Below are 23,206 nucleotides of genomic sequence, written 5' to 3'. Positions count from 1 at the left end.
CGAGTGGCTCACTGCACCCAGATGTTTGTCAGCAAATTTACTCCTTCCAGTTGCTAAGGAGGCATAAACAGAAGGTCCTGTCAGTGAAGGAAATGGAAGGAAAGTAATTTGTTAATGGCTTTACTCAACAGTGCCATTTCCAAAAGTCTATACTGGGTGGCCCAAATATTTAGAAATCCACGCTCCATAGACCTTTAATGATGAGTTGTAAGCCTGGGCCTCGCACAGATGCCTAAGGAAGCTTGGGGTGTGTCCGGCTCCCCCTGTTACTATGCTGCCGTAACCCATCTTCACATTCATTATCTTTCAGTTCTCAGCTTGGCATTTCTTCCTCGCCCCGGCCTGTTCTTCTCCCCTGACCTCTGACTTATGTATTTGCTTTTCCCTGTTTGGAATCCTTGCTTGAACTAACTTCAATCACTCAAAAATTGTGCTGTGAGGAGGGAGATGAATGTGGGGGGAGCAGCGACAACCAAGAGACTTATACGGAATTGTTTGTGTCGTGCCTCCTGGCCAACCTCTCCCCCCCTGATTTAATGGCGATGGGTTATTCATTAAATGACCATGACCCATCATGCAGAGGCCGGTTTCTATCTTAGGCCAGTTTTCTATAAACAGTAAATCAGCTCAATAAAGTAGCCAATTTAAAATGTCTTATCCATTCTGGTTATCTCCGACAGTTGAAGTTTGGGAATTAAATGGTGGTCAGGATATTATGGAGTAGTCCCCTAAGTTTTATTAATTGTCATCAATAAGGACTTCCCTGGCGGTCCAGTGGTTAGGACTCTGTTCTTCCACTTCAGGGGACACAGGTGCAATCCCTGCTTGGGGAACTAAGATCCTGCATGCCCCGAGGTGCGGCCAAAAAAAAAAAAAAAAAAATTGACATCAATATAACAATAATTTCCAGTTGGAAACGTTTCCCAGGTACTAATTAATCTAAAGTTAATCAATTTAATGCAAATAACAATCTTGAGAGGTCAGTTAGTATTGCACCCATTTTACAAAGGAGGAATGTGAAATAATTTGCCCCAAAGTCCAGTATTAAATATGGGGGATTCAGACTCAGTTTAACTCCAAATCCATTAGGCAACACACCTTCCATTAGCTGGCAACATCCAATGAAAATATTAATGTCTTTCTACATGTACTGGTCTCTCTCTCTCTCTCTCTCTCTCTCTCTCTCTCTATATATATATATATATATATATATATATATATATATATATATAGAGAGAGAGAGAGAGAGAGAGAGAGAGAGAGAGAGAGAGAGAAACTGCGAAACTGCTGTGTCCTGGGCTCAGAACATACAAAAACATTTGATTTTCACTCCCCTGTGATCTAGTTGAAAATGAAAGGCCTATAAAAAGAAAGATAACTAGCATTGCAAGGTGGGTAGTATATCCAAGTGTCAAACATGAATTAGAGAGCTTCCCTGGTGGCACAGTGCTTAAGAATCCGCCTGCCAATGCAGGGGACACATGTTCCAGCCCTGGTCCAGGAAGATCCCACATGCCGCAGAGCAACTAAGCCCATGTGCTACAACTACTGAGCTTGCGCTCTAGAGCCCGCAAGCCACAACTACCGAGCCCGTGTGCCACAACTACTGAAGCCTGCGCACCTAGAGCCTGTGCTCCGCAACAAGAGAAGCCACCGCAATGAGAAGCCCACACATCGCAACAAAGAGCAGCCCCCGCTAGCCACAGCTAGAGAAAGCCCGCGTGCAGCAATGAAGACCCAACACAGCCAATAAATAAATAAATAAAATTAAAAACAAACAAACAAACATGAATTAGAAACAGGCAATGCAGTGTGTGTTTTCAGACCAGAGAGAAATCACTGAGGCCAGGCAGGACTAGGATGGTCTTTTGTGGGGAGAGGATATTGACCTGTACCTGGAAACCTCCTAGGCCACTTGCTATAGGTTCTTGAATTATATAAAACGGGCCAGAGAGTAAATCTTTTCCATGGTCCCCAGGGAGGAAATTGAAACAAGGACAATGGAGTATGTGTCATATTAAGGGCCAATTTTTCCTTTTAGAAACAGGCTGATGGGTCATGGACTGTGTGTGCATGGCACAGACTTCAAAACAACTGTCTTAATGTGTAGACATTATTTATTGTTTATCTGAAATTCAAATTTAGCTCCATGTCCAGTATATTTGCTTCCTAAATCTGGCAGCCCTATTCTCCCCACCACATCCTGTTCAGGACTGCCTTCCTTGAATGTTTTTATTGACTCTGAAAAGAAGAACCTTTGGAAAGGGGAAGGAGATGGTTCAACTTTAAGGGCCAGGACCTTGATTTGGTCATTGCAGCCAGAGGTGAGTTCAGGGGAGAAAACCTCACATGAATCAGATTCATAAAAGACTGACACATATATTCAAACCAATCAGACTTGTGATGTTCCAAGCCACCAAGCTTTTACCCAGTGCCTGGAATGCCCTTCTTCCCATCCCTCACCATTTGCTTAGTAAACTCATTCATCCGTTTTTTTATTTAGTCCATTCATTCGTTGAGTCAGTCAATATCGGTTTAGCACCTACAGGGTGCCAGGTACTGTACTGGCAGCTGAACACGTACACTTCCCTCACTGTTCAAGCAAAAATAATCGTGGTGATAGCTAATACTTTTTAGGACTTGCCATGAGTTAGGCACTGGACTAAATGCTTTATATCTATTAAGACGTTTAATCTTTACATAGCACTATGGTGTATTTATTATTATTACTCATGTTTAACAAATAAGGACATCGAGACATAGTGAGGTTTAAAAAAACTCCATTTGTTTCCAGTCCAATAGTTAATAAATTGTTAGAGGCAGGATTTGAATCTAGCAGTTTCCGGAACCTGTATAATGTCTTAACACTATATGAAACTACTTTCTCTTTAAAACCCTCCCCTCTTGACTTTCCCTTCCTACAAGTTAGTCATGTCTCCCTCCAGGCTCATGTACCACTGTGAACTTCGTAAATGTCATTAGTAAATCTGTTTCACTGCCTCATAGATTCCTAGCTTATATGTCCGTCTTCTCGATCAGACTGTAAGCTCCTCCAGGGCAGGAATGACACCTTATTCATTTTTGTGTCCTGAGCGCCTAGCACAGTTTGTGGCATAAACTAAGTGATCAGTACATGTTGCTGGATGGATTTCTTGCCAGTTGTGGGAAGCTAGAATGGTTCACGTATCAGTTAGAGTCAATCTAGGAGAATGGAAATCACTCTAAGTATTTAAAACAGAGGGAACAAAACACAGGGAATTGGTTGTGTAGGTAAAGGCTGAGCTCCCCAGGCACGGTGGGAAGCCACTACACATACACCCCCAGTCCCAGGGGGCAGGGGGTCTGCCCAGTGGAACCAAGGCAGGCAGGATCTAATGGAAAAGACAAAATGTTGTCACAGACACTGTCTCAGATCAAGAGACAGGAGAAATACCCTGACTCTGCCTTCCTCCCACCATCCAATCCAAGTATCCATTTCCCATTGGCTACACCCTGCCAGAAGCCAGCTGACTGGGAAGACTGAGAAGTGAAGCCTGCAGGGGTCAGCCAGGACTGGCTTTAGGGCACGAAGACCCAGGACAATGGGCAAGCACCCATCAGAGATTGCACTTCTCTTGTGACCATCATGAGAAACTACAGGCTAACAGTGCTGACCATCCTGACAGGGATGTTCCCTGCCAGGTAACAGTGACAAGTTGCCCTTGGGTGTCCCATCTTTGTCTAGGCTCCATGAGGAAACCACTCTTCTACCAACTTACTGTCTCTCCAGGTAAGTCTAAATTCAATTGACTTGGGCTACATCTTTCTTTACGTTTCAACCAACAATGACAACAATAAACAGTTATTGAGCATCTGCTTTGTGCCAGAAGTTTTGCTAGGTCCCAGGGAGATAGAGGCTCCGATAGTGAGACACCCCATATGGCAAGGAATTCTCAGCCAATGGGAAAGAGACAACTAAAAAGACAATTCTTCTGCCATGTGGTATGTGCTGTGATCACAGTAAGCACACATATTTGAACTTGGGAGCTCCAAGGAGGGTCATGCCTTACCCCCAATAGCTTGGAAATGCAAGAAATAGATTAGTTCATGAGCATTTAATCTATAAAATCAATGCACAATGGGTCAGAGTAGACAAGCAAAGACAAATGAAGGAGATGGAATAACCTCTAAGGCACCACCCAGCTCTGAAATCCTGGGACTCTGTGCTCTATGCTCACACCAGAAGACTATCATATGGTGCAGCTACTGCATACCACACACTGGGCCAGGTCTTTCTATGCATAATCTCCTTTACTGGATCCCCAGGTCTCTGCATTTCACTCCATGGATTGAACCTTATAAATAATAATTTTACAGGTAGATAATGATGCAAGATTTTCTTCATTTTCCCCAGGGTCATAGAGCTAAATAGTTGCAGAGTAGGCACTAGAAAAGCAGTCTCCAGATCCTCATCTCTGCTGTAAGACACTAACTACCTGGATACAGAAGTGTGGTCTGCAGTTGCAAAAATAAAACTTGGCTAAAGTAAGACTCGCTTAACTGCCACTTAACTGACAGCTTCCCAGATTGTGTGCAAACTGCTTTTAAAACAATTAAGTGCCTATATTTGGTTATTATTTTTTACATTCAAGCAGCCAATTGGGTCAAGAAGAGAGGTGGTGGTTTTACATGCTTATCACTTTGTTTTTTAAATACAAAACCTGTGTAGGGTGTGTTACTTTTAAACATCCTGCCCCAGTTGTGAGCTCACTCTTGGCTTTTCCACAACAGTGTTCTTTAAGGCGATGCCCAGAGACTCTTCGCCTCTGTCTTTTGCCCACAGTCACCTATCTCCTGAGCTACTGGAGAAACCAGCCTCTTGGAGCCAGTGGGAGCAGCCTGAAAACAGGCTTTAGAGTCATGGGAACAAAGGTTTCTGACTCCAGTGACATCTGCTTTGGGTTTCTCTGGGAAATCACTAAACCTCCCTTAGGTTTTTAAAGTGTCCATTTCAAGTTAACTATACTTCTGCCTTTTATAGATAGACTTGCCACCTCTCTGACCCTAATAATACCCCTGCAGTCAGCACAGAATAGTGAAGAAAATTATTATAAGTTGTCCATAAGTAAAACAAAACAAAATGATAGCTCATCAAGACCTGCTGTATAAGGAAAGATAAAGCCTGGCTCTAATTCTTCCTGTGTATTAAAAATCAACTGCAGCAGACTCTCATATTTGAGGAAATTATTTTATTCCCAATGGAACAGGAGGTTGAAGTGTTTATACTTTCCAGCCACTTACTGTAAAAGAAGGAAGCCTTCAAGAGCAAGTTGACAGAGAGAGTGGGGGTTGGTTCCAATGGCCATCAACATCGACTTTCCTGGAAAGGAATTATTTCTTTGATGGCCTTGCTCATGGCTTTCAGGATTCTTTTTGTGCAACGGAGTGGGAGGTAATTACCTTTTAGACATTTTTCAAATGCTGGCTAAATGGGATGGCTAGGCAAGGACTGTGTGGATAGGGCATGCTGTCATTTGTTAGCCACTTACTAAGTGCTCCACTGAACACATTGCGGGGGGATCTGCATTTAATCCTTAAACCAACCCCATGAGGATAAAGCAGTTATGATTGATAGATGTGGAAGCTCAGATTATGGTGGTGTTTCCAATCTTTTTCCCATCACAGCGCCTCCTTGAGGGCTGACAGGACCAGTCTCTTGACTCACGTGTACACCTCCCATGGTGCACTGGAGCGAGAGCTCGAGTTTGGACAGGGTTAAGTATCTTGCCTGAGGTAAGAAAGAGGCTGAGCTGAGTATAATTTTGTTTTTTTAATCTTATTTTATTTTTCTTAATACAGCAGGTTCTTATTAGTTATCTATTTTATACGTATTAGTGCATATATGTCAATCCCAATCTCCCAATTCATCACACCACCACCACCCTGAGCTGAGTTTTAAACCCAAGGCTGTGACTATAAAAACTGGGCTCCTAATCACTACCCTGTACTAGAGTGTACCATCAAATTGTATGTATGGCGTTGTACAATTCTCACAAACATCCCCAAAGGATGGATTATACTTGTCTTTATCTTAAGAGTGAATATAGCTGAGTCCCTCTATGATGCTGGTGTTGGGACATTGGCCAAACCCTCACTTTATTGGGTTATCCTATTAGATTATATTTTCAATGTTTAGTGCTTTTAGGGTTACCATTTGACTAATGTTTTAATGGAAATCTCATTGGCTACCTTGCAGAAAGATTCCACTGTATGGTCACTCTGAGTGGGAGGGTATTGGAGGTGGAAGCAAAGCCAAGTAAACAGCACAGCCTCTACTACACTAAAAAGATGGGGAATCATTCCTTCAGGCTAGTTTAATGTACCCCAGGGTAATATGGGAAAGTAAGTACATTCCCTGGGAATTTTTCCTTTTTATACATCTGAGTCCACTGAGAAGCTGGTAGGAGGATAAGGAGGATATTCCTCCAAAGACCAACTAGTCAGTATCTAGCCTCCCACATGTGACCATCCCCGTCCACAGGATACAGATGCAAAATGTGAGCAGGGCTTCTCATCTGAGTGTTACTTGTTAGTCTGGTCCTCCCTGCTCTGTGTTCAGTTGACTAGAAGCTTGTATGGGTGTTAAAGTTAAAGATCTCATGTACTTTGTCCCTCTACCCGGAGACAAAATCTTTCCCTGGGTTTTCTTCCTCCAAGTTATATTTTTCATCTTGTGAGTGTTTATTGCTTACTCACCTAGAATGTTAGATTCAATGTCAACAGAGAAAAGAGGAAAAGCAACTAAATATGTTAAGGATAACAGGACTATATACAAGTTTTAATCCTAAGGAAACTCCTCCCATTTCAGTGGTATTTACTCTCAATTAAGCATTGAAGGAAACAAGAGGTGTGTACCTATTAACAAGACCATGAAGGATGGAGAGTCAAGCTGTGGCTGTGAGCTGCCCATCACAGCAGCTGACCTAGGCCTTGTTCAAGGAACCTAGAACTTGGAGGTGCCTCTTCATGAAGCAGATTCCCCAGCAGAAAAAGGGACATGGACACAAAGTTGCAACACCCCACACTAAAAGTATTTAGCCAGAATTTACCCAATGTTTACCCAACAACTCCTTAACCTGTGCCTTAGAAAACCGGCCCATTACTGGCAGCAGAAACAGTTCTTGGTTACTACTAAATGCCTTCCGGTTTGTCTTGAAAGCAGGAGCTTTTTCAGACAAGGTCATTTTCTTCAATGTTAAAAATGAGAATCTCTGAAGAAAAAAGTGAATGTCTGATCTCTATATATCACTACTCACCTCAAGAGAATTGGACCAGGAGCCCCACCCAGCAAAGGGGAAATTGTGCCAAATGTGTTTCCAAGAACAAAATCAGTAGGAAATAAATCTGAGTATACCATTCTGTTCAGTTTGTGAGACAGTTCCATTGCATTGTTAAAGTTGAGAAAATGGTTCCAAATCACATGACTATAGTCAATACCCAGACCTAGAGCAAAACTACTGAACAGTAGGGTTTACACCATAACCAAGAGATTTAAAAGAATGAAAATTATGTAAATCTGCCCCTCCCTCCAAACTTGACAGAGAGGTGATTTTAAAAAAATAAAACAAAGAAACCTTGCTTTTGCTGGGCTGAAAGAAAAACAAGAAAAAGAACAAGAGAGTAAATCATTGGTCAGGATGGCTGATGGAAAGTCCAACCCCAGGGGTAGGAGGGAGAGAAACCCTCCAAAGGGTTTGAGGATCTGGGAGCAGGAAGACTTGTGCCTCCACACCAATGGAGAGTCCTGCAAGGAAACATTCTCACAGAGAACCCTGTGGCAACATGCAGGGCCATCCCAGAATAGCAATGGCCACAGGGCAAGTCCAGCCAGAGGGACCCTCTGAGATGGACGGCCACCTCCCACATTTCCTTCAGCATCAGAGCAGCTCAGAAGAGCAGCAAATGTCTTCCCATGGCTTCCCTCCTCCCCTTCTCCCCGAGATGGGGCAAGAGTTTGGCTGAGAAAAAGGCAATGGACTGAGAACAGCCTTAGAGTGGATAGACCTGGAAGCCACAGAGAGGGGTAGACTACAGACATCAGCAGTGGGTGGCAGTGAGGAGAGATGCCCAAAGCCAAAGCCAGCTCAGAAGAGGCTCTTCCCAAGAAGGACCTCTCAGTTGCTCATCCCCTAAATGTTAAGGTCATGCATAAGAGTGACAGGAACCAAGATCATGCTTAGGGAGAAAATTTAAAAAAAAAAAAAAAAGGTGGGAAGAGAAGAAAAATCTTGACTAAGAATTTACTCAAGGACTGGGTTTCCTGTGTCTAGAGTCACATCTTGACGGCTCTCACCATGGTGTGCTGGAGCCTCAGAGAGCATCTGCTGGTCTTGATTCACTGGCGAGGGCAATCAGTGCCCCCAGGAGTGCCCAGATCAGAAACGCCCTTGCTGGCTCCTAGATGGAGTGGGCTGTCAGGCACCTTTCCTCAAACCCATCAGGAGGTTGGTACCTGCCATGGTGTATTAAGGACCCTATTCTCTTTCTTCTACAGCTACTACAAAGTTCTGGGGAAGGAAACACTCCCAAAGCAGACTGCCATGGCAAAGGGCAAATTCTCCAGCAGAAGAGCTGAGAAGATTAAGGGTATGTATGGGGGCTTGAAGTCACGTGGAGGGAGGTTTGTTTAAATGCTAACCTGTGGCACTTCCCTGGCGGCGCAGTGGTTGGGAGTCCGCCTGCCAATGCAGGGGACACGGGTTCGAGCCCTGGTCCGGGAAGATCCCACATGCCGCAGAGCAAATAAGCCCGTGCACCACAACTACTGAGCTTGCACTCTAGAGCCCATGAGCCACAACTACTGAGCCTGTGCTCTAGAGCCTGCGAGCCACAACTACTGAACCCACGTGCTGCAACTACTGAACCCCGCGTGCCTAGAGCCCGTGCTCCGCAACAAGAGAAGCCACCACAATGAGAAGCCCACACACCACAACGAAGAGCAGCCCCTGCTCGCCGCACCTAGAGAAAGCCCGTGCATAGCAACAAAGACCCAACGCAGCCAAAAGTAAATAAATAAATTTTTTAAAAGTAGCTAACCTGTGTTTTTTTTTTTAAAAAAAAAGGCTAGGATTTAAACCAGAAGTAATTGAATTTATCTTGAATTAGAAAAATTTAGTTTTCTATTACCAAGTAGAAATTAGGGCTCGTGAGTTGATTTAATTCAATTATGGAGAATAAAATTACTCCTCGGCTCATTGACATCTGTGTTAGTAAAAGCTTACTCCCCCCTGCCCCCCCCCCTCTCTCTCTCTATATATATATATTTTTTTTTTTTTTGCGCTGTACGCAGGCCTCTCACTGTTGTGGCCTCTCCCGTTGCGGAGCACAGGCTCCGGACGCGCAGCCTCAGCGGCCATGGCTCACGGGCCCAGCCGCTCCGCGGCATGTGGGATCCTCCCGGACCGGGGCACGAACCTGTGTTCCCTGCATTGGCAGGCAGACTTTCAACCATTGCGCCACCAGGGAAGACCTCAATATATTTTAATGTCGATTCAGTTACTGTTTCAATTTTATCTCAAATTTCAGAATGAGCGGCTTGATGCCCTCTTAAAGGAGTTTTCACCCTCAGTGCAGGAATCAGAGGGACCTTTTTAGAAGATGTAGTGGTGGGCATTACAGTTGTCACCCCAGGATCCACGCCATCCTTCCTTCACTGTGAAGCAGCCGTGGTGATTGCATCTCCGGGTGAGCCCACCTCCACACCGCAGGGACCGGTTCAGGAAAGCCAAGCCTCAGCCAGCTGGCACATGGCTTTTCCCAGGTCAGAGGCGCTGGTTATAGGCGACCAGCCAGCCCTGAGGACTGGCCTCCTCTCTCTGGAGATGGACGCTGAAACATGGAGCCGGTCTCAGTTTGAAGTTGTCACCACAGATGGTAAAGAAAAGATGTCTGACAAGTTACTAAATCAAACTGACTCTGAGACCACTGTTTCTGTGCTGAGTCAATCTATCTCTTTTATTGTTTAACCCAGTTTGAGTTGGGCTTTGTGTTACCTGCCTACCGAAAAACCCTGAAATGTTGCAGTTGGAGAAGGGACTTTCTCAGCTCCTAGATCTAAATCTGAACGTATGAGTAAGGCAGGGCCTCAGAATAGTTACCTCATACTTTAATGCCTTTTTTCTAGAAGAGTATTCAGTGAGAAAAAACAACAAAGGAATAAAAGTAAATTCTATGAAGTGAAAACCCCAGGGTATCCCTTATTTTCCATACTTATCTTCCCTCCAACCTGTGACATAATTCTCCCAGTGACCTCTGCGCAATGGATCTGTCTTGCTTTCCCTTCCTCCCTCTTCTTTTCTTCCTTAAAGACAGGAGGGGAGGAGGAGGGAGAGAAAGAGAGAGGAAGAAGGCAGGTCGGCAGGCAGTCAGGCACCAGCTTCCTGCTTCTGATCAGGTGCATGGAACATTCCTTATTAGCTCTTACATAAAACTAAGAATGTGTACACCCATTGTTTGGGGGTATTGGGTGACTCCAAGAGAACAATCCATTCCACAAATTCCACCAACAGCTCATGACCAGGTGATGCAAGCAGGGGAACACAATACACACTGATTGTTCCATCTGTCAGGGATATCAGGGCTGGTGGCTACAGGATTATTATATTTCACTCACCCGCTTTCCCTCTCACACACCACTCCTAGACACTTCCAGTCACCTCCCAGGCCAGAGTTTAGAACAAGCCACTGGACAGGACACTTATCAAAGTGCAAACACTGACTTTACAATGTGGCAGTTAAAAATAACCTGCCAGACCTCTGAGTGCGTCAAGACTTCCTCCTCAAGGCCTCCTCTCCCACATTCTTCTTCTTTTCTATTCATTTAAAAAAAACTTTTTTTTTACTGAAGCATAGTTGATTTACTATGTTGTCTTAATTTCAAGTGTACAGCAATGTGATACATACATATATTCTTTTTCATATTCTTTTCTTTTACAGTTTATCACAGGATATTGAATGTAGTTCCCTGTGCTATATAGTAGTACCCTGTTGTTTGTCTATTTTACTTATAGTAGTTTGTATCTGCTAATCCCAAACTCCTAATTTATCCCCTACCTTCTTTCCCTTTTGGTAACCATAAATTTGTTTTCTATGTCTGTGAGTCTGTTTTGTAAATAAGTTTTGTAAGAAAGTTTTGTAAATAAGTTCATTTGTGTCATATTTTAGATTCCACATATAAGTGATACCATGTGATATGTGTCTTTCTCTTTCTGGCTTGCATCACTTAGTAGTGCACATTCTTCTATTTCCTTTCTGTGGCTGCAAACTGACGAAAGTCAAAGGGTACCACTGTCTTTAGGATGTCAGATTTTTAAGTTTCTGCCCTTTCCCATTTACTCTTTGCCTTTTTGGGATAGCAGACAAATCCCAAACTGGCTGGGGCACAGAGTAACAATGCACAGGAACCTACTAGCATTTATTTATTTGTTTGTTTGTTTATTTACTAACATTTCTTTCTTTATTTTTGCATCCAGAGGCATGTGGGTCCTGGAAAAGAGGTACAATTCTCCAGACTTGGTTTCAGTTCCAAAGCTGACCATGAGGTCAGAAGGACGTCTGAGGCTAAAGTAAATCAACTATACTTCAATAAAAATTTTTTTAAAATAGCCCGTAACTGGAAACAACCAAAATATCCCTCAGTAGCTGAGTGGTTAAACACACTGTGGTACATCCTGTAAAAAATTAATAAACAGAAACCTCAATTAAATAGAATCCAGAAGGGGGCGCTCTCACGCCCCGGACGACAGCCACGCCCAAAGCGAAGAGGAAAGACTCCTTTCTTTCCTGTCACGGACTCAGCCAATGAAAAGCCATGAACTCTCCGTTTACTGTAGCCTTCCCAACCTCCTCTTCCTTCAGTAAGTGTTCGTCCCTTGCCTGGGGACCTGCACGTGGCTCACCGAGGTTGCAAACCCCAAAATGCAATTCTCTGCTGATACCAAATACACCCATCTTTGCTGGAGAAATAATCTGGCAGTCTGTTTCTTTAAGGGCAACAATCCATACCATAAAATACCATTCAGCAATAACAGGGAATGACATTTATATAACATTCTCAAGATGAGAAAATTAGAAATGGAAAACATTAGTGGTTGCCAGGGGTTAGGGACGGGGAGAGTGACATGACATGCATGGGTAGAATAAGGGGGATCTTTGTGGTCATGGACTAGCCCTGTATCTTGACTGCACTGGTGATTACATGATTTTATATATGTGATAAAATGGCATGGATTTATACACATGCATTTGTACCAATGTCAAATTCCTGGATTTGATAATGTACTGTGATTATGTAAGATGGGGGGGGTGACTGGGGGGAGAATTCACCGGATCACTTTGTACTATTTTTTGCAACTTCCTGTGAACGTATAATTTTTTTTAATACATTTTTGTGGCCTCTCCCGTTGCGGAGCACAGGCTCCAGATGCGCAGGCTCAGTGGCCATGACTCACGGGCCCAGCCGCTCCGCGGCATGTAGGATCTTCCCGGACCGGGGCATGAACCCATGTCCCCTGCATCAGCAGGTGGACTCTCAACCACTGCGCCACCAGGGAAGCCCGTTTCAAATACATTTTTTAAACCCTACTCAGAGTTCCTGGACCTGAGACAGATGCTGTGAATTCTGTAGTTTGGGCTACCCAATGCCCCTTCACCAATGATCTCCTGTTCACTGTGCCAATATTTCCCTCTTTGCCACTCCCAGCCCAGGGTTTTCCAAGTACCTGAGGGATGAGGCAGGGAGAAGTCATGTTTCATTAATTAAGGGGGAACACTGATCCCCTGAGTTGATAACATGTAGACCCCCATCCCTCCCTCCAAGTCCACATTTCATTTTGACTTTTCACTTTCACGTTGTATTTGCTGATCATTTTGCTTCCAAATGCCCTCAGATGTAGCCCTGTTTTCACCTCCTTTGGTTACCCCTTCCTCCTTGTGTCTCCTGTCTGCTCCAATCATAGCCTCCAGGGGTTCTGATTCGGCCTGGTCTCCATCTTCCTCTCCCTTGTCGCTCATGAGGCCCCGAGGAGATCCCAGGCCCACACCTCCCCTCTCCTCGGGCCCCCACCTCACCATCTCAGTGAGAACGGGGCTCCCTCCACCTGTGCCCCAGGTGTGAGTCCCCAGCACTCGCTGTGTCAGTGATGTCTGCTCTCCGCTGTCTTCAGCCTGACCTCCCTGCTGGCTTCTTCTCCGCTGACACACAGACTCAAGTTTCTCTCCTCTTATAAAAACTAACATATGCCCCAACCCTTTGCCTCTTGCTAACCATTGCTCTATCTCTCTGCTCTTGTCGGCCAAGTTTCTGGTAAGAATATTCTGCCCTGTTTGGCTCTGTGCTTCCTCCCCTTTAATGAAACACCCGGTCCTCGGCCATCTGACCTCTGCCTTATTGAAACTGCTGGGATTCCCGATTGCAAAATGGAAAGGACTCATGTCAGTCTCATTACCCTTGGGCCCTGCATGCTGTCCCACGTTGCCGTCCACTCCCTCCTCAAAAACACCCTCCACTTGGACTTCCTGACGTCAGGATCCTGGCCTTCCTCCCCGCTCTCCGTCCACTTCTCCTTGGTCTCTTTGGCTGGGGCTTCTCCTTCTGCCTTGCTTCTCAGGTTCCATGCCCAGCCTTCTACTCGCCTCTACACTCTAACAGGGAAATCTCAAAATCCATGACTTCACTTAACACCAGTAAGTGCATGAGTCACCAGGCTAGGTCTGTGTTTCCTGGGCTTCTGGCACCTCCCTGAGGCCTCCGCCTGGCCCCCCTCCACCACCCTCCGTCTGCAGCCCTTCCTTCTCTTCCTCCTGTATCCCCTGAAGGGAAGGGTGGCACCAACCAGCCAGTCACCCTGCCTCCCTCTTCCTCAACCTCCATCCAAACTAAGCCCTTCCGGTTTTAGCTTTCACAGCTCTCCCACACCCTCCCCTACTCTGACACCCCATGTTCGTTATCTGGCTTGTTCCACCAGACTCCCAGCTGGGTTTTCCCCAGGCTTCTCCACACTCCTAGCCCCCAAACAAAAATTTGGTCTGGTTATACTTGCTGAAAGTCTCGCCTTGGATCCTCCTGGTCTTCCTGGTGAAAAACAACTGTCTCAATGCAGTATCCTCGAGGTCATGCTTCCTGCCTCTCTCCAGGCTCCACTCCCATCACACACATGCCCTTGGCTCCAACCATTCTCACCCGCTGGCAGTCCCCCAAGTGCACCCTCACGCCTGCCACTGACTCCTGCTCTGGCCTTCAGACTCGGCTCAGTTGGATGTCGCTTCTCATGGAAACGCTTCCCAAGGTGCCCAGACTGAGTTAGCATCATTGTCTACAGGTACACTGAGGTCGCCGTGATGCATATCTCCACTGTGTCCTCCATGACATTGAACTAGACTCACGGGCAAGGGTAATGTTCCCCACCTTTTTTTGCATAGCATTTTTTTCCTGGATTTTATTTTATTTTGAAATACTTCAAATTGTTAGGAAACTTGAAATAATGGAACAATAAACTTTTATATACCTTTCACCAAAATTCACCATTTGTTAACATTTTGCCCCATTGTGCACGCTTCCTTCGTCTCCCTCTTGCCCTCCCTCTATAAAGCCTTTATAGACTGTACTGGGTTGAATAGCATCCCCCCAGAATTCATGTCTACCCAGTACCTGTGAATATGACCTTATTTGGAAATAGGGTCTTTGCAGATATAATCAAGATAAGATGAAGACATACTGGATTAAGATGGGCCTTAATTCAATGACTGGTGTCCTTATAAGAAGAGGAAAATTTGGACAAAGACACACAGAAAGAATATCACATGAAGACAGACTCAAAGATATAGCTGCAAACCAAGGAATGCCAAAGATTGCTGGCAGCCACACGTAGCCCAGCCGGAAGAGGCAAGGAAGGACCCTCCTCTACAGGATTCAGAGGACACGTGGTCCTGTCACCACCCTGATTTCAGACTTCTAGCCTCCAAGATGATGAGAAGGTAAACTTCTGTTGTGTCAAGCCACCTAGCTTGTGGTAATTTGTTACAGCAGCTTTAGGAAACTAGTAAAATAATCTTATATGTGTATACACATATATCTATATACAATATAGATATTAATATATCTATTAGTATAAAATATAAAATCAATGTATAAAGAAAATAGATACTACTATATTAACAGATATACCTTATTTTTTTTTACTGAACCATTTGAAAGTAAGCTTTAGGCATCACGACATTTACCTCATAATACTTTAGTAATATGTATCTTCTAAGAATAAAAACTTACTCATATAAGTTACAATATCATCATCATACTCCAAAAATGTAACATTTATACAATTATATAGAATATATGTAATATAGAGAATATATAATATGGAGAATATAATATATAATAATATGATATAGAGTAGATATTCAAACTTCCCAAACTTCCTAACAATGACATTTATAGCTTTTTAAAAAAATTCAGGATCAATCAAGGTTCATTCATTGTATTTAATTATCACGTTTCTAGAATCTCTTTATCCTGCAATAGTTCCCTGCCTTTTTTCTTTTTTCTTTTCTTGACATTGACATTTTTAGAGTGCCCAGGTCAGTTTTGTACATCACCCCCAAATTTGGATTTGTCTGATTGTTTCCTTGTGATTAGATTCAGGTTAAGCAAGTTTGGCAGATACTACCAGGGTGATATTGTGCCCTTTCTTGTGCATCACATCAGGAGAGACATTGTGACATTTGATTTGGTTAACAGTGTCCACTATTGGAATTGGTAAGTTTGATCATGTGGTTAAGGTGGAAGACTGTGTCTTATTGTATTCCCAATACTTATCAATAGGCCTGTGAGCCCTTAACTGTTCATTAAATGAATGAATGAAACTGATGGATTACAGTGGTCTGTACTGAAACTAAAAAATTTGAAAATTTGGCAAAGTACTCAATTTCTTATTAACCATCTACATCACCTCTTATTCGAGGACATCACTGGGGCACAGTGACTTTGCCATCCCCAGTTCTACAATGTTATGTTCTACACTAAAATGTGCAGTCTATTGTGCAGGCAGAGTGGTATTGGCTTATATAAATCTCAACTGTGAGCTTAGGAGCCTTGGAGCATAGCTCTCAGGATGGCTGCATGAAACACTCAAAAATAAAGCAAATGGGGGCTTCCCTGGTGGCGCAGTGGTTGAGAGTCCGCCTGCCGATGCAGGGGACGCGGGTTCGTGCCCCGGTCCGGGAAGATCCCACATGCCACGGAGCGGCTGGGCCCGTGAGCCATGGCCACTGAGCCTGCACGTCCGGAGCCTGGGCTCCGCAAGGGGAGAGGCCACAGCGGTGAGAGGCCCGCGTACCGCAAAAAAAAAAAAAAAAAAAAAAAAAAAAGCAAATGATGTTTTACTGACTTGAACATCATTTTCTTCCAAGATATTTTATTTAGATCCCAACAATTTAGGCCAGTTTCCAGAGTTACTTAATATGTTTGTAATAGCAACATTATGAAATGTTAATTCTGAAAATTGTATGCTTCTCTTTCAATACACATCCAGCCTTGCTTAAAACCCCAGGGCTTATTGCCTGTAAATCTGCTTCTGTTCATTGTATTTAATCATTGGTCACTATTTTCACAAAGATTCTCAACTTTAATCATATCCTTAAAGGGAATGTCAGACATTAGATCATGAATGATTTCAAAAATAAAAGGCTCTTGTTTTAGAACCAAATACTAATGTAGCCATGTGATTTACCCAACTCTCCTGAGTTGAACGGCAGCTACAGAAAGCTACCCGGGATCCAAAAATGATGGACCCTGACTGCTTTAACAGAAGTGGTCGATTCTTACACACATGAGAATGTTCTTCTATGATTTGTGGTTCCTAGTTTTAGGTGCTCAGATATGGGGGGAAAGCTGTAGTGATTGTTCTAATTGGCTTGGCCTGAGTTAACTTCACACATTGAATGAGGCACAGGCGTAACCACACTGGTAAAGAGAGTTGATGAACTCCCCTTTGCTTCAGTGTTTACAGGTTACCGCACGAAGCTCATGGAAATTTGGGTGGTGTTAATAGAAATTTACTGAGTAGAAAACTGCGATCCACAGACAGCGCCTGTAGCACATATCCGCTCCTGGACATCATTCTAACAGAGAATGGGGACAGCCTGGATCACATTAGAGGAGTGTCATCTCGCAATGGTGTTAAGGGGGAAGTCTTAGGAGCCAAACCACCTGGTTCAAAGTCCAGCTCTGTTACTTACTAGCTGTATAACTCTGGGCACATTACTTAACCTCTCTGTGCCTCGTGTATAAAATGGGGATAATACCAATACTTACTTCATAGGGTTGTTATAAGATATTTATGAGTTAATATATATAAGCTGCTTAAAATGACACCTGGCATATAATATGTAACCAATAAATATTGATTATTATTTCTAGTGTCATCATTATCATCACCAGCGTCATCAGGAACAAATGGTGAGAAGAAAGCAGGGGACAATGAGACGTGTAGGGACATAACTTGTGTCTTCAAAGGCTTGAAATGCTGCCAAGAGGAAAAAGGATTAGATGATTTCCATGTGACTCTGGGAGCACATATACTACATCAAAGGGTATAAATTACAGGAATTCAGAATCAGGCTCAATACATGGGGAACATCGTTTCAGTGGTTAGAATTATCTGAAGATCAGAGGCTTGCTCTTAGTGAGAGGTGTCCTAGGTTACTGGGGTACTCAGTCCCACCCTGGATGGTCCTTTGGGATTTAAGAGTTAGCTGGAAGACTAAATCAGATGATTCAAAAGAACCTAGCCTTGTGAGTCTATCCTTAAATACACCATTACAGCATCAACCAGAATTTTAAAGAATGAGTAAAATATAAGAAACTCTACACAAATGAAAAACTCCTCTGTTGCAATAATGTCACACCTTACATCTCCCAAAGCCACTCATTAGTCATTCTTCCCATTTCTACCAGATACCCACACAAACAGGAAAGAGCTTCAGTAAAGAGATTTCAACTGAATAATACATTCAGATGCACCTACAAAAACATAGGAAGCACCTTGTCTTATAGGAGTTTAATTTCTAAAATCCATCAGTGTATATGGTAAAAATCACATATAGATAAAATTGCCCAGAGAAATCTAGGAAGGCACCACCTTGGCAACTGCCTCTTTGTAAGCCCAGCACAGTTTCCCTCCAGTGTTGGAAATGATGTCTGCTTTTCTGACACAGCATTAAATAAAAGAGTTGGCTTGAATTCAAGTGCCAAGTTCTATGAAAAACATACATATTTAAAGAGTACACTTAGTCAGGGGGAAGAGATATTTGCTCTGTGGGGAGAAGAGACCAATGAGATTCATGTCACCCACGCATTCTCATCTTAGGACATATACTCAGTAGATGGAACGTCAAGCTGAATTCATTGCACCATTTATATTGCTATTTTTCTATTTCTTGGCTTTTTTCCTACTTATCCAAGTGCACAGAGTTGCAGTTGCTGAAGTTAAATGCATTCCTCTGAACATTTTGGAGCAAGCCAGGGCTTCTTAGTCAGCAATCACTCTCTTTCAGTCCACGGTTTCTATGACTACTCCCTGGTCCCTGGAAATGCACTCGATTGCTTATCCAGCACCCTCCTTTCTTCCAGGAAAGGCATCCCTTCTTTGAGGGGGACTGCCCCTTCCCCACTGCAGTCGGTGAGTCTAGGCTGCCACCAACCAAAGTGCCCCACTGGCCACCTGATAAGGCATGTGACCCACGTTGGTCCAATTAGAAGCCTCCCCTGGGATTTCTGCACTTGCAACCAGAGGCTAGTTCTCAGTCTATGAGTTTTAGGAAGACAAAGAAGCAGAGAGAGACAGTGTTGAGGGATGGAGAAAGGGTTCCCGGCTCCATTCCTGTCCTGGTCCCAGTAATCGCTATGGTCCAGCATGCCCCTGCCCTTCCCATGATGACCCAATAAATATCTTTTTGCTTAACTGGGTTTACATTACTTCCAATAAAAGGAGTTTCAATACAGCCCTCAGGAATTTGATTCCTTGATCGGCACTGATCTCAATATTCTCTAGGTAAATGAGAAATAGGCTTGGATGCCTGGCCCCATACTTGATACAGCACATGTTTGGAAATATGTTCCTTTTTAGGCAGGTTCCGTAGAGCCCTGCCAAATATGAAGCGTTGTTTCAAATCCTTTCAAATTATTTAGAGTATCTAATACATGGAAGGAAGGAAGGAAGGAAGGAAGGAAGAAGGAGAGAGAAAGAAAAAAAGAAAGAAAGAAAGAAAGAAAGGAAAGAAGGAAGGAAGGAGGAAGGAAAGGAAGAAAGAAAGGAAGGAAGAAAAAGAAAGGTGGAGGAGGGAGGGAAAATGAAAGGAAACTGTGGCTTAATGAGAGCCCACTCTGCCTTTGCCTCTGTCTTTCAAAGTCTTCAGAAAAAAAGGCTCTTATTTAACCACAACAAGCATTTCCTGGGTGCCTGTTGTGCGCAGATGTTGACGTGGGCCGGAGGAGAACTATCCACATGGACACACACAGTCCCTGCCCTCAGGGGGCTCAGCACCCAAAGGATTCTTGAGTTTGAGCCTCCTCAAATTTACCTCTAACAGGGTCATTGATTCTTTTCCCCCATTTATTGGAAACGGAGATAATTTGATATGATTCTTAAGAGTCTAGCTCTCACTCTTCAGTAGGAACACACATATACACAATAGCACAATAACCATAGTGCAATTTCTGAGAATTATGTGAGTAGACATTGCCTTAAACTAAATAAATCTCTCACTTTCAAAGTTGTCCTTCTGGATTGAAAAAAAAATCTGAATTAAGGAAACTTACCACCAAAAATTCACAGCATTTACTTTGGAAGGAAAAAGGCTTCACATCCCCTTCCTACATGCAGTGTAGTAGATCGTTCAGTCTAATTCCTTTTACAGAAGCCTTGGTTCCACAAGTGGTCCAGGGTCACGTGGTTACAAGTTCCTGGCCCAGGCCGTACTGTGCAAACCCCTGGTCTTTTCCTCTCTCTGCTAGTGAACACAAGCCCTCATGGATCTGGGAATTAACAGAACAGATCCCAGGATGTTGAAGAAATTTCCAAGCTGAACTCAGCCAACTGACTGAAGCCTTAATGTCCAAAAATAAACCCTAAAAATTCTCTAGTAAATCAGCAACTCAACCAAGAGAAATGCTTTAAACTTCACTTGCATGGACAAGAATCCGAAATCTTATCTCTCCATCTAGCACATCACCTGAAAAAATGTCAAGTTAGCCAGAGAGGAATTCTGAGAAGCCACCCAGTCAGGGCTTAGACTAGCAGAGCCGAGAACAGTCTACCAGGCATGCAGGCTTAGGAATGTTCTGTACTTGGGATGCAGTTTTACTGCTGGGGATGGAGGAGGAGGGAGAGAGGGAGGAGGCCTCTCTGGACATCCTGTCTTCAATAGTGCAGGTAATTTGCCTACACCTATTCAATGCCCACTGTGAGTAAACTGGGCTGACTTGCCAGTTCCTAGACAATAACGGCGTTGTGCAGGATAGGCAAATACACAGACTCTTCTCCACCTGTGCCCATGGCAGGCATTTTCAAAGCTCAGACTCCTTTTATACCAGGGAAGTCCAGGCAGTTGACACTTAGAAGAAACCTTATTACTACCTTTGGATTTGTCCTTTGGGCACTGAGTATCTAATCCCTTTGTAAGACTGGGGGTGAGAAATTTACCAGTTCTGCTGTATAGCACCAGGAATCCTGTTTGAAGACAGTTTTAATGATAATGAAATGAATAGAAGTCTCACAGGGTGGGAGAGGATTTTCTCAAGTGAGAACATCAGTAACTCATCATTGAATGCTGGGTATGATGAGAGTTTGGCTAGAAATAAAACTGCGTTGGCTAGCTCAGAGGAGGTTCCCAAGCTTCTCCGTAAAACTTTTTTTCACAGATCTCTCTTGTGTTTGTGGGACTGGGGCTGGCACTGGAGGTAGCAGATGTGATTCATGAAAGGACCAGGACCAGAACCTCAGAGAACCAGGACTGAAGACCAAACTCAAGTGCATTTATTGACTGGACTTTCCCCAGGGAAGGGCACTGGGAATGTACACTGAGACTCTGTATTTCTGTGATGTGCTTACTGCATAATATCTATTAGCCAATGGTTTTGGTTTCCTTTTTTTAAAAAAATAATACTCTTTTTTTCATATAACATGATCAAAAAAATGCTGTTACTAGAGATGACGCTGACCGAGGCCATTCCGTGCAAGGATTCTTCCCAGTGCCCAGGTTGGGGCTCAGGTAAAGTAAAACCTGATGGCCTTGCAAGGGAAGCCCAGTCCTTCACACCCGAAGCATCTCAGCTTATAGCTTCATCTACTATCAACACCGGGAACCAATAGGGCAAGGACATAGCATGATTTGGACTTTAGAAATATCATTTTTGTAATATGAAGGATGGATTTTAGGGGAGCATGATTAGAGACTAGAAAATTTATTACAAAGCTATTGTAATTGATCAGGCTAGTGATGAAGCGAGAATGAGCAAGAGAAAAGATTTGTTCTCATTTTCTTTCTTGTGCCAGGTGTTTTCTGTCTTTCCTCAATGCTTTATTTTAATTGTAATTGGGTTATATTTTAAAGGTTTCTTGAATAAAGTTTCAAGCTTCATATTTTATTGTGATATCATTTACGTACCATAAAATTTTTTAAATACCAAAAATTTGACCTTTTTAATTGTACAATTCAGTATATTCACATTGCTGTGCAGCCATCATCACTATCTAATTTGGGAGCATTTTGATCACCCCAAAAGAGAGCCCATATCCACTACTGGTCACTCCCCATTCTCCCCTACACCCAGACCCTGGCAATCACTAATCTACTTTCTACCTCTATGGATTTGCCTATTCTGGACATTTTATATAGATGGAGTCATACAATATGTAGCCTTTTGTGTCTGGCTTCTTTCACTTAGAATAATATTTTCAAGGTTCATCCATGTTGTAGCATGTATCAGTACTGCATTCTTTTTTTATGGCTGAATAACATTCCATCATATGCATATACAAACTTAGGTTATCCGTCAACAGTTAACAGACATCTGGGTTTCCCTCCCCACTTTTTGGGAATTATGAATAGTGCTGCTATAAACATTCATACGAACATTTGTGTGAATATATGTCTACATTTCTCTTGGGTATTATTTGTAAGAGTGGAATTCCTGGTCTCAGGGTAACTCTATTAACTTTTTGAGGTTCCAAATGGTTCTCCAAAGTGGCTGCAAAATGTTACTATGCTTCATATTTTCTCCTTAAATATTTAGCCAGTGAATGGCTTTCAGAAATTAGAAAAAAAAAACTCAATTAAGTTGCCCCTTGCTTCCCATCAACCCTTCATTGATTTTTTTATTAACATCTTTAACATCTTTTTAACATCTTTATTGGAGTATAATTGCTTTACAATGGTGTGTTAGTTTCTGCTTTATAACAAAGTGAATCAGTTATACATATACATATGTTCCCATATCTCCTCCCTCTTGCATCTCCCTCCCTCCCACCCTCCCTATCCCACTCCACTAGGTGGTCACAAAGCACCGAGCTGATCTCCCTGTGCTATGCGGCTGCTTCCACTAGCTATCTATTTTACGTTTGGTAGTGTATATATGTCCATGCCACTCTCTCACTTTGTCACAGCTTACCCTTCCCCCTCCCCACATCCTCAAGTCCATTCTCTAGTAGGTCTGTGTCTTTATTCCCGTCTTGCCCCTAGGTTCTTCATGACCCTCCTTTTTTTTTTTTTTTCCTTAGATTCCATATATATGTGTTAGCATACGGTATTTGTCTTTCTCTTTCTGACTTACTTCACTCTGTATGACAGACTCTAGGTCCATCTATCTCATTACAAATAACTCAATTTCGTTTCTTTTTATGGCTGAGTAATATTCCATTGTATATATGTGCCACATCTTTGTTATCCATTCATCTGTCGATGGACACTTAGGTTGCTTCCATGTCCTGGCTATTGTAAATAGAGCTGCACCTTCATTGATTTTTAATGTGGGTCATTGGTTCTCAATCCACTCAAGTGTTCTCCCCTGCTCCAGGAGCTGCAGCAGTGGAACTTTGTAAATGATTGGTTAATGACTGTACAGTAGTGGATCATTTTTCAAAGATCAATGTCTGACCCAGATAAGAAAAAGCAA

At 43.2% G+C, this 23,206-nt stretch overlaps 1 protein-coding gene and 1 non-coding gene across 2 annotated transcripts in view; one reads left to right on the top strand and one right to left on the bottom strand.

Moving 5' to 3' along the window:
• Positions 1 to 23,206, bottom strand: part of SHROOM3 (shroom family member 3) — a 323,304-nt gene that overhangs the window by 216,972 nt on the left and 83,126 nt on the right. The gene's annotated exons all lie outside the window — the stretch shown is intronic.
• Positions 8,299 to 8,426, top strand: LOC132501675 (small nucleolar RNA SNORA3/SNORA45 family). The gene has a single exon (XR_009534282.1). It is a non-coding gene; the product is annotated as a small nucleolar RNA SNORA3/SNORA45 family (small nucleolar RNA).

Source organism: Mesoplodon densirostris, chromosome 1 (assembly GCF_025265405.1).
Source record: "Mesoplodon densirostris isolate mMesDen1 chromosome 1, mMesDen1 primary haplotype, whole genome shotgun sequence".
Taxonomy (NCBI): Eukaryota; Metazoa; Chordata; class Mammalia; order Artiodactyla; family Ziphiidae; genus Mesoplodon; species Mesoplodon densirostris.
This window is presented reverse-complemented; position numbering and strand designations above follow the sequence as displayed.